This window comes from Haliotis asinina, chromosome 5, assembly GCF_037392515.1.
Source record: "Haliotis asinina isolate JCU_RB_2024 chromosome 5, JCU_Hal_asi_v2, whole genome shotgun sequence".
Classification (NCBI taxonomy): domain Eukaryota; kingdom Metazoa; phylum Mollusca; class Gastropoda; order Lepetellida; family Haliotidae; genus Haliotis; species Haliotis asinina.
In genome coordinates, this window is record NC_090284.1 from 56861011 (window position 1) to 56872344 (window position 11334).

An 11334-nucleotide genomic window follows, 5' to 3' on the forward strand; every position below is an offset into this window, starting at 1 on the left:
CATTTTATTTAGTTGTCGCCAGATACAGATGCCAGATACAGATACTTGAAACAGATACTTGTGTGGTCGATTGGGATTTACTATCTCGCTAGCGTCAATACTTATATGTAGGTTGCGCGCTCACGTGGCATTTTAATTTTTATTTGTTTACCTGAAGAATAAATATTTACATTGTATAAGATACAACAGCTTAAAGAGTTGTTTCTGTGCCATTACCTCTCAATGCACCACAGGGAGATGTTGCTCCTTTTTATTATCAAAGAAAGCTAACTGTTCATAGTCGTGTATATTGGAAAATGAAAATATTAAAAAATGTTAATAATGATATAGACTATATTGCTCAAAAGGTTCATCAATTTTCTATATACATAGTAAACTAAATCCCAACCAGAGTTATATGTTTTGCATTCTGAGTCATAAAATAAAGCTTTCCTCGATTTGTTTTACTCTTACAGTGAAACATAGATTAGTGGATAGGAAATAGCACATCACAAAACGTCTATATAAACGCAAAATCGTACTCAGAATTTAAAAAAAAGGAAACTTCAGAAATATTCCGGTATATGGGTAACAATCTCCATTACAATACTGGATGTGTGGGTAAATGGGATTTTTCAGCTGCATGTTACTGAAAGATCCTGAAATGATTATACTGGAACATTATCGCCATAACCTTTACCTTTCAGTAAATGTGGAACAGTGGTTTATTTTGAGTCTATGATATGACTGCACTTGAACATTATAAAATTACTTTTGTCCTTCAGTAAATGCATCAGGATGGTTTAAGGCAAATACGTGATATCCCCAGTGTTTCCTGTTGATGTAATCCTCAAATATTTATTTCATTGTTATTGGATAACATTAAGAAAAGTTTTGCATTCACGTATTGCATTATTAGTTGACGCATGAGTAAAGCATGAGTAAAGCATGAGTATTATCATTTACCTAACGCATTTCTATATTTTAAAGTTTTAACAGGTGAACTTATCTAAAATTGGAACAGAGGAAATCATGAAAACTGTATTACAAGATCAGGAGGTATTTCTGTTTATCGTTAGTGCATCGCCCACTATAAACATTGCCTATAAATAGAAATAAACAATGCGGTCCAAATGTCCACCCTGATGAAACAGTACTAGCTTATCGTTATGAACCTTACCATGAACGTGTAGGTGAAGACAAAACGGGAAAGAAACATGTAAACCTTCTGTAATGTAAGTTGAAATTCCTCTTTTTCTTGTTTACTGAACAAAACCATGTTATAGGTGATTACCGTGAAGGAGAGTCGTTGTATACACCACCACACTTTTTATTAATAGTATTTCTTTACGTTATAGTGAGGAGACAACTTGATGGATTTCCGTTCACATAGCAGTGGGAATGCACACAACCGTTAATATTTCTGTCAATCAGACGTTTATAGTTCTGCCAGTGGGAAAATAGGAACTTTATAAAAGACGGTATTCAAAATTTGATAAGTTTTATTAAAACAAAAAAAACCACGTTTCTGTTTCTCCTAGTTCGTATCAGTGTCTCACGTCAGTAAAACGTACCGCGTTAATAATGAATGCTTTTGTAAAGGCGTTTATAAATTAGGCGTGATACTGTTACCATTGTTAGTTGGTATTAGTGAATTTGTCATTCCAAACTACCCCGGGGGAAGTTACCCTGCAATTTGTATCGTGAATTACGGATTGTTTGTTCTTAAATTTTGTGCTGTGACTTTTTCTTTTTGTAGATAACACTGAAATGGATAGATATGTTTTTGCCAAGCCCATTTAAACTTTGTACTTTAAATTAATGCATGTGCAGATTTCGTCTTGTCGCTGCGACCTAAAATTCAACTCAACTTGTTAGTTTTTCCGGTCCGTTACGCATGGGTATGCATATCGCATTGTTTACAACTGGCTCATCATAACGGGTAGGAACACCGTCCATATTTGTCCTTTAGATATGATGGTTAAATATCTTGTTGCTACATGCATTAAAACACAATCAAACATTTTTCAATTTCGTGACGTTCTATACCAATCTTGGCAGTAAAAACATAATCGAGTCTTTGAAATATATGTTTATTACAGAAAAAAACACTTTTGCTAAATATCTGAATAAAAAGAGACACTCTTGAACTGTAGTAACGTGGCCTTACCAAGTACTGTAGAATTGAATGGGTTGTTTGGGATAAACATGTTTCACGGTCTGTATGACAGACTGTCTACGTAGTTCAGTGAAAAACTATTCACGTGTAATTGAAGAAACACAAAAGAACTGGACAAAGGGGTTCTATAATTTTTTTCTTGGTGGTACGCTAGTACATGGCATAGATAATATGCCTACATGTTTGTCTTCATAGACCAATCCTAAACAAACAGAAGGGGAAAAACTGTACCTACCAGTTGCTGCCGTCTCGTTTTGTATTTGCCATTGGATATCTTAGATTGGAGATATCAAACCCGGAAAACGGCATTTGTACTTTCGCTCAGTCCGCACTTAGCGAATACCTCTCCGTCGTTCTTTTTATAATAATATTGATTGAAAGTTGTCAATCTTTGTGAAACTAAAATCACATATAGTACACAATTGCCACAGTGAATCTGAGACATAATATCTTTGAAAATCAACGAGGGTGCATTTTTCGGTCCAAAATTGCTATTCTAAAAAGGACAATATGGATGCAAATTCATTATATAACCCAGTCTTTATTGAATCAAGGTATTTTGATCAAACTGTTACAACAGTCTTTCAATGATCAATTGCAGACCCCCCAAAAAATAAATAAAATATAACGATATAGTTTTATTTTATCCTCAGTTTACGTGCAGCTGCATATTTTTCAGTTGGCAGTGGAACTAAGTCTTAACTGGACAGTAATTGCAGTGTTTCTATCAGCTTGACTTATGTAATAAGACAGTAAGAAAGTAAGAAAATAGGTTTCATCACTTTGAAACAGGAATATCAAGTTCAAGTGATGTTTTGAAGTATAATATCTGGAATAAAATATCTTCAGTGGGCTAATAAATAAACACTATAATACAACATTGACTTCACTAGTGTATGCTAATATACGATCTGGCATCACTATTCTGTCTAAAGTCAAAGTTGGTATTGATATTCTTAGAAACCTAACAACATTCTAGCACCAGAAATGTATCATAAATGTCTTTTACGCAGCAACGGCGATTTATAACAGCTCCTTGGAATTATATACGTGACGGTGCTGGAGACAAAAGCCTCTGACGTAGTCGACTAGAGCATAATAACATATACACAACTGGTTAATATCATTTTCTCTTTGTCTCAGTTGATTGCGATTGAGGTGTGACATAATTTCTAAAGTTAACATTATTAATAGATTTAACAACAGTTTTTGTCGACTTACATAATACTTAATCTTTTCGAACTGAATACTGAATTGTCAGGTAAATGAAACTTAGCGCCAATGTTTGATTATGGCTGAATATGAAAACTTCAAAGCATGGGTAGATTCAAACGAGATGTGATGTTTTGAAACACAGTTATATATAAAAATGTAATCGGTACATGAACCATAGCTGTATTCTTTACCTAGACCTTGCAGTATCTTGTCGGTTTACAGCCTCATAACGTTTAGCTAATGTTAATTCCTAATTCATATCATCTTTCCGATGGTATACTTTATATTCCCAGCAACTGCAGTACGTCTTTACCCATCAGTGTTTACTGGGATGTATATTAAAAACTGTGTATATTATGTGAAACGAGGTATATTGTTGCCAGTGTGTTTCCCAAATACTAAAATGTGCACATTAATAAAAACGTTTGATTGGGCTTTTGTCAGCTGGATTGCCTTCTGTTGAGTGTGATGATTTGTTTTGAGTATTGCTGGGTGAACGTTTATGATACGTAGAGAAAACAAACAAAAAATAGACTCAAAAACTCCCCTACTTAACTAACCGACTCAACAGTTAGCCCGTAAACAGCAATATTCCATATAACGGAAACATAGTAGACTTAGGTGACATAATATCGTAATCGTGTTGTGTTGTAACTGCAGATTCTTTGTTTACTTTCTCATGCTGTTTTCACACATGTGATAATGGTTTTAGCACCTGCTTGCCACACAAGTGTCAATACAGGAGTGGTTATCCAAATGCAAACAAAACGCGAATGACGTAGTACTTTACAACACCACTGAAAAAAACCATTCTGTTAGCTGTAAAGATAGCCAGTTCAGGGCAGAAATGTAAAATTACGAGAGTCAAAACATAAAGTACAAAATGAAGAGAGTCAAACCATCCAAAACCCCTTGTGTGCTTTTATTTGGTATGATCCAATGTTTTGATAACTAATTAATGGTTATGAGCATAGTGCCGATCTGTCGAATGTATTTCACTACTCTGAAGATGGACATTCGACGGATCGGTACGCGACCAACACCCCAAGTAAGCCATAGATTGCTCCTTTGTTGAATTCATCGAGTCCGGGTCAAATATCGTGGTGATGTTACATATAATGTTACTGATATATAGGCAAATTGTTATACATACATGAAAGTGTTCCTCCCACACCCATCTAACCAATTCATGAAGCCTCTTGGAGCACTCATCCATACTATGTTTAGCCGCAGAAATATTTCCATTGAATACTTTTATCTGCATGTGTATATGGATAATAAGGTCAACATGTTTGCTATTTATGTAACTTAAGCTTTTATGGTAAGAAAGTGAATGTGCATATGCGTGTGAGTGTGTGTGTGTGCGCGCGCGCGTGTGTGTGTGTGACACATTAATAAACTATACTTCTTCTTCTTCTTCTTCTTCTTCTTCTTCAGTGTGCTGTATATAAATACAAATGAAAGATAAATATTGTAGAATAACAAAGCAAGCTATGTAGAATTAAGACCATAGTGCATGTCGGGAATAAACGTAGCATAGTCATGTATGTACTATATGGGGAGGCTGAGCTCCCTGGAGTCTGGGTACGACCGACTTATAACCCAGCTGGGTCAGCGGCGAGGGCCGACCCCGGAAGATCCGAACAAAGTTCAGAGGTTTGGCTCTGGACGGGAGAATACACGACAAAAAGCTACAGCCCCCTGTGCTGTCATATTTCCTACGATGCGATGAGTGGAATTAATTCATTTACGACCAAAATAGAGAATATAACAAATTCAGGCCTCTGGTAATGTTGAAAATATAACGTGGTCCAAAACAATTTTCCGCTAATGGTAGCATCCAATTTTTTAAATTCTTGTCACTCAAAAGTGAAAGTAGAGGCAGTAATGCTGACACTGTTATTAACAGCCAACATGGCTTCCATGGAATTGAATCAGCGGGCTGTAGTCTATGTTGCCTGTGAGTTCAATTCTTTCAGTGACAGAAGACGTAACTACTTTGGACTTTTAACATAAGAGATGGGAGTCGTTGTTCAAAACAACCTCAGTGCTAAGTCTACCTGATATGGGAGTTAAGGTCACCTTAACGCTAAAGACGGTTTGTACAACGGCACCCTGATCATTCCGTACATGCACTAGCCAGTACATAAACAGTATACCTTGCTATTAATTAAAGTTTCAAGTCAACGCGTCTATCGTCTTATACAACATGACTCCCCCAACCCCCAACCCCCCCCTCCCCCGTTATCAATTTCGTAATCTTGCCCAGACAACTTTTAAACTGTTCCAACGCCTATGAGCCTATGATAATAGTATAATTTATAACTTCACTGCGATACATACACCTTAGAACGACCGTCCTTCATACGGCATTCATATCGTGGCACCGCAATAATCGCGATTCAACGATAGTACTTACCGATTTGTAAGACCAAGGAGTAGTTAGAATGCTATTTTGTTATCGTAATGATATTAACATTATTTCCGAAAATAACCTTCAAAGTAAAATTTAATGTCTGGGTAAATACTAACCATTTCATTCAAGCTTACAATAATGTTCTATTTAATCTGCATTTGTAGAAAGATTTTATTCTGAATGCAAGACATGACAAGCTCAGATATGGTTTCCCTCAGTTTCCTCTATACATATTTTGTGTTACCCCGCCGATCACATGTTAATGCAATATGTTCATACTATGTAAGGGCTGAATATATGTTTACCGTTTTCACTCGGAGTGTTAATTTTATGCTCGGTCGGGGCCTATTACCCTACATATCCACTGTTAAAACATTTTACCGCTTGAAATTTTCTGGGCAATAATCTTCTGTCTTGCGAATGCACTCCCAGTTTGTCTTTAATAATACTCAAACATGAATAAAGTGTGTGAACTGACAAACAGAATAGAAAACTAACACTGGATGTGTCAATGTCTGTAAACCAAATATTTGGCAGTAGGCTCGAGTACCTTGGCACCGCTTCAATACGCAAAGTCCTTAATTTGCCTTATCATGAGCACTTTCCTGTACATGAAACAGTCAGTTTACTGCATCGAATTCAAGGTACAGTATATAAAATATGTACAGAAAATATGGCACGACATTCCGAGTGCAGTTACAACCAGCAAGGCTATTGTTGGGAATTATTAATATGCTTGAAAGTTTATGTGAGAAAAACATTGTAGTCTTGAAGAATCCATGATTGACTGTTAAACCTAATCAGTTGACATACTATGTTCAACAAGAGGAGGAAAGGTTCAGCTCCAAGCAATCACAATATAGTGACATGTCTCATGTTTAGATTCATAGGCTGCCAAAGCAACGTCTGAAAATTCTACCTCGTGTGTTCATTAACACATATTTAAAAAGCCAGCTCCAATGGATTATCAGATATTTCTAGTGATAATTCCTTAATCGGGCTTAAAGGGCAAACTGGTCATGAGTGAGTGAGTCAGAATCCGGTCAAAATCTAATGGTACATACAAAGAGGGGGAACGCGAGAGAGGACTACTGTATATATGTGTACATTTGCGTATTTTATATATACACTTTGTAAGTTGCATGTAGTTGTAATTAAGTTATGTATATATGATTGCAGTAATATATGATTTACAGGTGTAAAAGACAATTAAAGGTGTAAAAGACACAAATAACATCAGATAATACACTCGATACGTCCCTTAGAGAAACAGATTCTGTCCTAAATACAGTTTCAGTAGAAATAAACACACTGCTTAATCTCTTTGGAAGATTTAGAAGTGCAATTCTAAATGATATACATTGTAAAGATTAGAAAGACGAACCCTGACTTTCCTTACCGGTCTAACAAATGGTAATTCCTTATTGGGCGCATAACCTTGTACACTCCTTTACTGATTGGTATATGTGTGGCAGTCATCCCTGTCAGCTCACATTACAATCCCTCTCAGGTCGGTAGTTACAATATCTGCACATGCTTACTGGCTCATTATAATGATTAAACACGTGGACCAATTACAGCCCAAATATTGACTATCGATGTACATTGCAATCAATCACTATGCATGCGTTGTCGGGAACTCACGAAACTCTGAAATGACACCGGACTAAAAGGATAATTTATTTTATTTATTGTATGTGTAATGTAGCCTATAAATATTATACAGTCAGTGTATATTATGTAATCTCACACATGCATTTCTCTTAGGCCCACCTTCATCAAACTTTTAAACAGGGGAATGATTGACACACATACCAGGGCAAAACAAAAACGACTTGAAACCTGCATTTAACAGACAGATTAGAAACGTTATGAAAACGCGAATGCGTTGACAGCATTGTAGAAATATTTAGAAGTCTAAAACACATGTAGTATACTCTTATCAAATCTATCAGACATGCTGGGTATCAACGATATTTATGGTCATGTTGGAATAAATTCTTTGATAAGTATTGATTTAAAAATTGTAAGTTATGTCCCGAATAATCACGATCCCACGTTGTTTTTGCTCTCTTTACATCGCCATAGAAAAACACCATGGAAAAAACATTCCTTGTTCGTTTCAATTTATGTGACCAAGGATGTGTAGATTCTTTTGAATCGTTTATGTCATTGTATGAATTACTTTTAGTTTATCTTCGTCTAAACGATACCTTCAATATTTGTGATATTTTGATTCTGTGTTTTTAGTATTCTTGGACAAATATATACAAATATTTACATCGAAGGATAAAAAAAATCAAGCGATTCTAATTGTTACAAACTGTACCACTACAGAACAATCAGTCTTAATTATCGAAACCAAATACACCAGGAATTATAGGCAAGTAGTGCATCAAATTTCAGGCCATTTTGACGGGTATCAGTATGATTTAGCAACTCTGTATATTTTGAATGTTTCAAATGTTCAATTTTTCACAACCTCCACCAACGTAAATACTGACGTCTTTAGGAATAGATACGTATCTATGTTCTGAACCTGTCATTAGGTTGTTCTTGTTCTGTAGTAGTTGATTAAACTATTGTATTGTTGTTGGTTAAAATGCTTATGTATGTTCTCTTTATCAATGCGATCAACACTTGACATTTGCAACCTTGTATGTGCCTTGCATACTGTTCTTGATTAAAATGTTTGCGTGTGATCTCTTTACCAATTCAGTCAACACTTGACTTTTACGACCTTGTATGTACCTTGCATATTATTGTTCATTAAAATGTTTACGTATCTTCTCTTTATTAATTCGATCAACGCTTGACGTTTACGACCTTGTATGTACGTCGCCTATTGTTGTTGGTTAAAGCGTCACACGCTCTTGAACATGAAGTATCCACACAAATATGCGGAGTGCCGAGCCAGAAAAACTTCACTTTTAATACATAAACAATGTGGTGTGAATACAAAATACAAATGTAACACTGTCAAACTGCATGAAATGTGCTTGACTTCATTTGTACCTTTCTAAATATCGTAACAGTGGAAGTAAACGAATTAATAGTCTTTTAGCATTCAGATGAATAAAAAACTTATCTTCATCATGAAAATAATCACAAGTTTTGAACGAATTAATAGAGAGCAGACGCACCGACTTATTGCAAGTATGATATATCGCAGAGTCCATTTGACTAAAGAACACCAGGAGTTGGGGTTAGCAACATGCAATATGTACATGTATACAATAAAGATCAACACTTAAGTCGATCAACACGTTTCAGCAATTGCACGGTGACCGTGGACTGATTTTTAAAGTGGATTATTTTGGAGTAATAAAACTGTACGTGATTTCAACACATTTGCTCAGATGTAACAAGTATCTATGATGGGAAGACGTCGCGGTGGGGATCATTTCCACTACTAAGAGAGACTGGTACTGATTGAAATGTCTTACAACAATGACGTCACTCGGAACGTCATCAATGGATCAAGAACAGACAGTCTCAGGTACAGCAGGCCCCATGTGCCTGTAACAACGATGTGGGATGGATGACAGGTGCGGTTCATTTTTGCATGAGTATTCTGTATGGGTATATGAGAATGTATACAGATTGTAACACACGTGGAAAGGGTGGCGTGTGCGTTGCTTTGATATTTTAACACGAATATTCTTTATGAGTGTATGATCGAGAAAGTACAACAGCTTGTTTGGAGAAAGAAACTGACAGTAAATTCTGATACTATATTGGGGAAATAAGTGCAATATCGGGGATGCATCTAGTGTTATATCGGGGACGTATTATGTATCTCAATGGCGATTTTAATCTGACTCGTTCCACCGGATGTTAAATAATAGTAATATTTGGGTCACGTTGAAAGTACGCTAAAGACATTAAACATTTTCATTTAGGAAGGCTTTTGCATAGAAAATAAACAAACAAAAACTATCTCAAGTAAAACAACAATAACAAAACAAACATAAGCCCTAAACGACGTTAATTGCACTGCATTACTAATAATAATATATATTACTGAACTGAATCTCGCGCATGCAGTCTATTTGCCTCTTATATCGCTTTGAAACAGATGGGTTTTTTGAACACTTAGCTACATTCACTACGATTAATTATCAACTGTTCGGCAGTGTGATTTTACACATATTGTTTCTGTAAGCATGAATTCAATCTTTAGTTTTCCGTTTTATAATTGTGTGCGCAACCATCACCAATACATACTTCCATTCCAGAAGCTCTTTGATCCCAATCCCACCCCGTCGACGTAGAAACGAGTTGCGTATTTGTCTCTCCTGTAATTGCTTAATACTCAAATCGGCATTGTAATAAATCAGGTGCTCTTGCCTTAGTACTTCTTTATCTCGAATTTGCTTTCCTATCAAAGGCATGGGTCGGCTTAGCTGAATTACACAATTCAACACGTATAAAAATTCTACATTAAGCTTTATTAGGTGTTATACGGCCCCTCGGGCGAGTCTATCACAGAATAAGGGGAGAACAGGATGGCGTTTTCCCTTGGCCGCTGTCAGCAGAAAATTTTCGGACATAGGGATGGGGGCATGTTATTTCAACGTCAATCGTTGATGATACGGACATATCAGTATCACAAAAATATATGCTGACCTTTACAAAATCATAATAAAAACAGAATATTTATGTTGATATGTTTATATATTTTAAACAATGACATCAGATGTACATTACAACCATGCTTCAATCACACTTGTCCGCATTCGAGTAACAAAAAGACATCATCTGCATAAAAATTAATATACTTTCTGTTTGCATTCGTTTCCAGACCAGAAGCAGCACTTCAGTATCGTTTAACATAAAAAGACACAATAAATTATGTTACGAACAACGGTCAATTCATATCACCGTCTGACTTACATTTTACAGTTGATCTGAATTGAGAATATTCTTCATCTGTCAAATCGTTATGATATATTCTTTTATATATTTTTGTAGGAAGTTTGACAGAAAACGAAAACAATGCATTAATGAATAATACACGTTTTATGTCAATCCTGAAACGTTCACTCCAAAAACGTGCTTCTTTCGTAGAGTGACATCTTCCTTGCTGATTTATCGGCGTTCACCGTACGTTTCGTCCGTGTCATTTCGTATGAGTGCACATGTTCAATGAAATACACGTTCACGCAAAACTACCCCCTTTGAACGTCTGCATCTCATATTGTTTTTTATCCCGTGCCTCTTATGAGCGTTTTGTTTTCTGATGCAAGGTACCAAGCTTTAAGAACAGAGAACCTATATATTGTCTTTGACGGTTTAGAGGACTTCGATTCGCCGTGTTGTTTAACATGCTAAACTGCCTTGGTCCACTAGTTCTTTGTTCGAATCCCAGATTAAACCATATTATGAACCTTGGTTTGTCCCTACAATAACCAACCTCGTGAGGTTCATGAAAACGGTGAACGTTAACGTTTTGTGGCGTTGTTTTCCTCACCTCGGACTGACTTGAAGACTTAACTCAAATACTTGGTGAATGTAACGTAAATTTGAACACGCTCTGTACCAT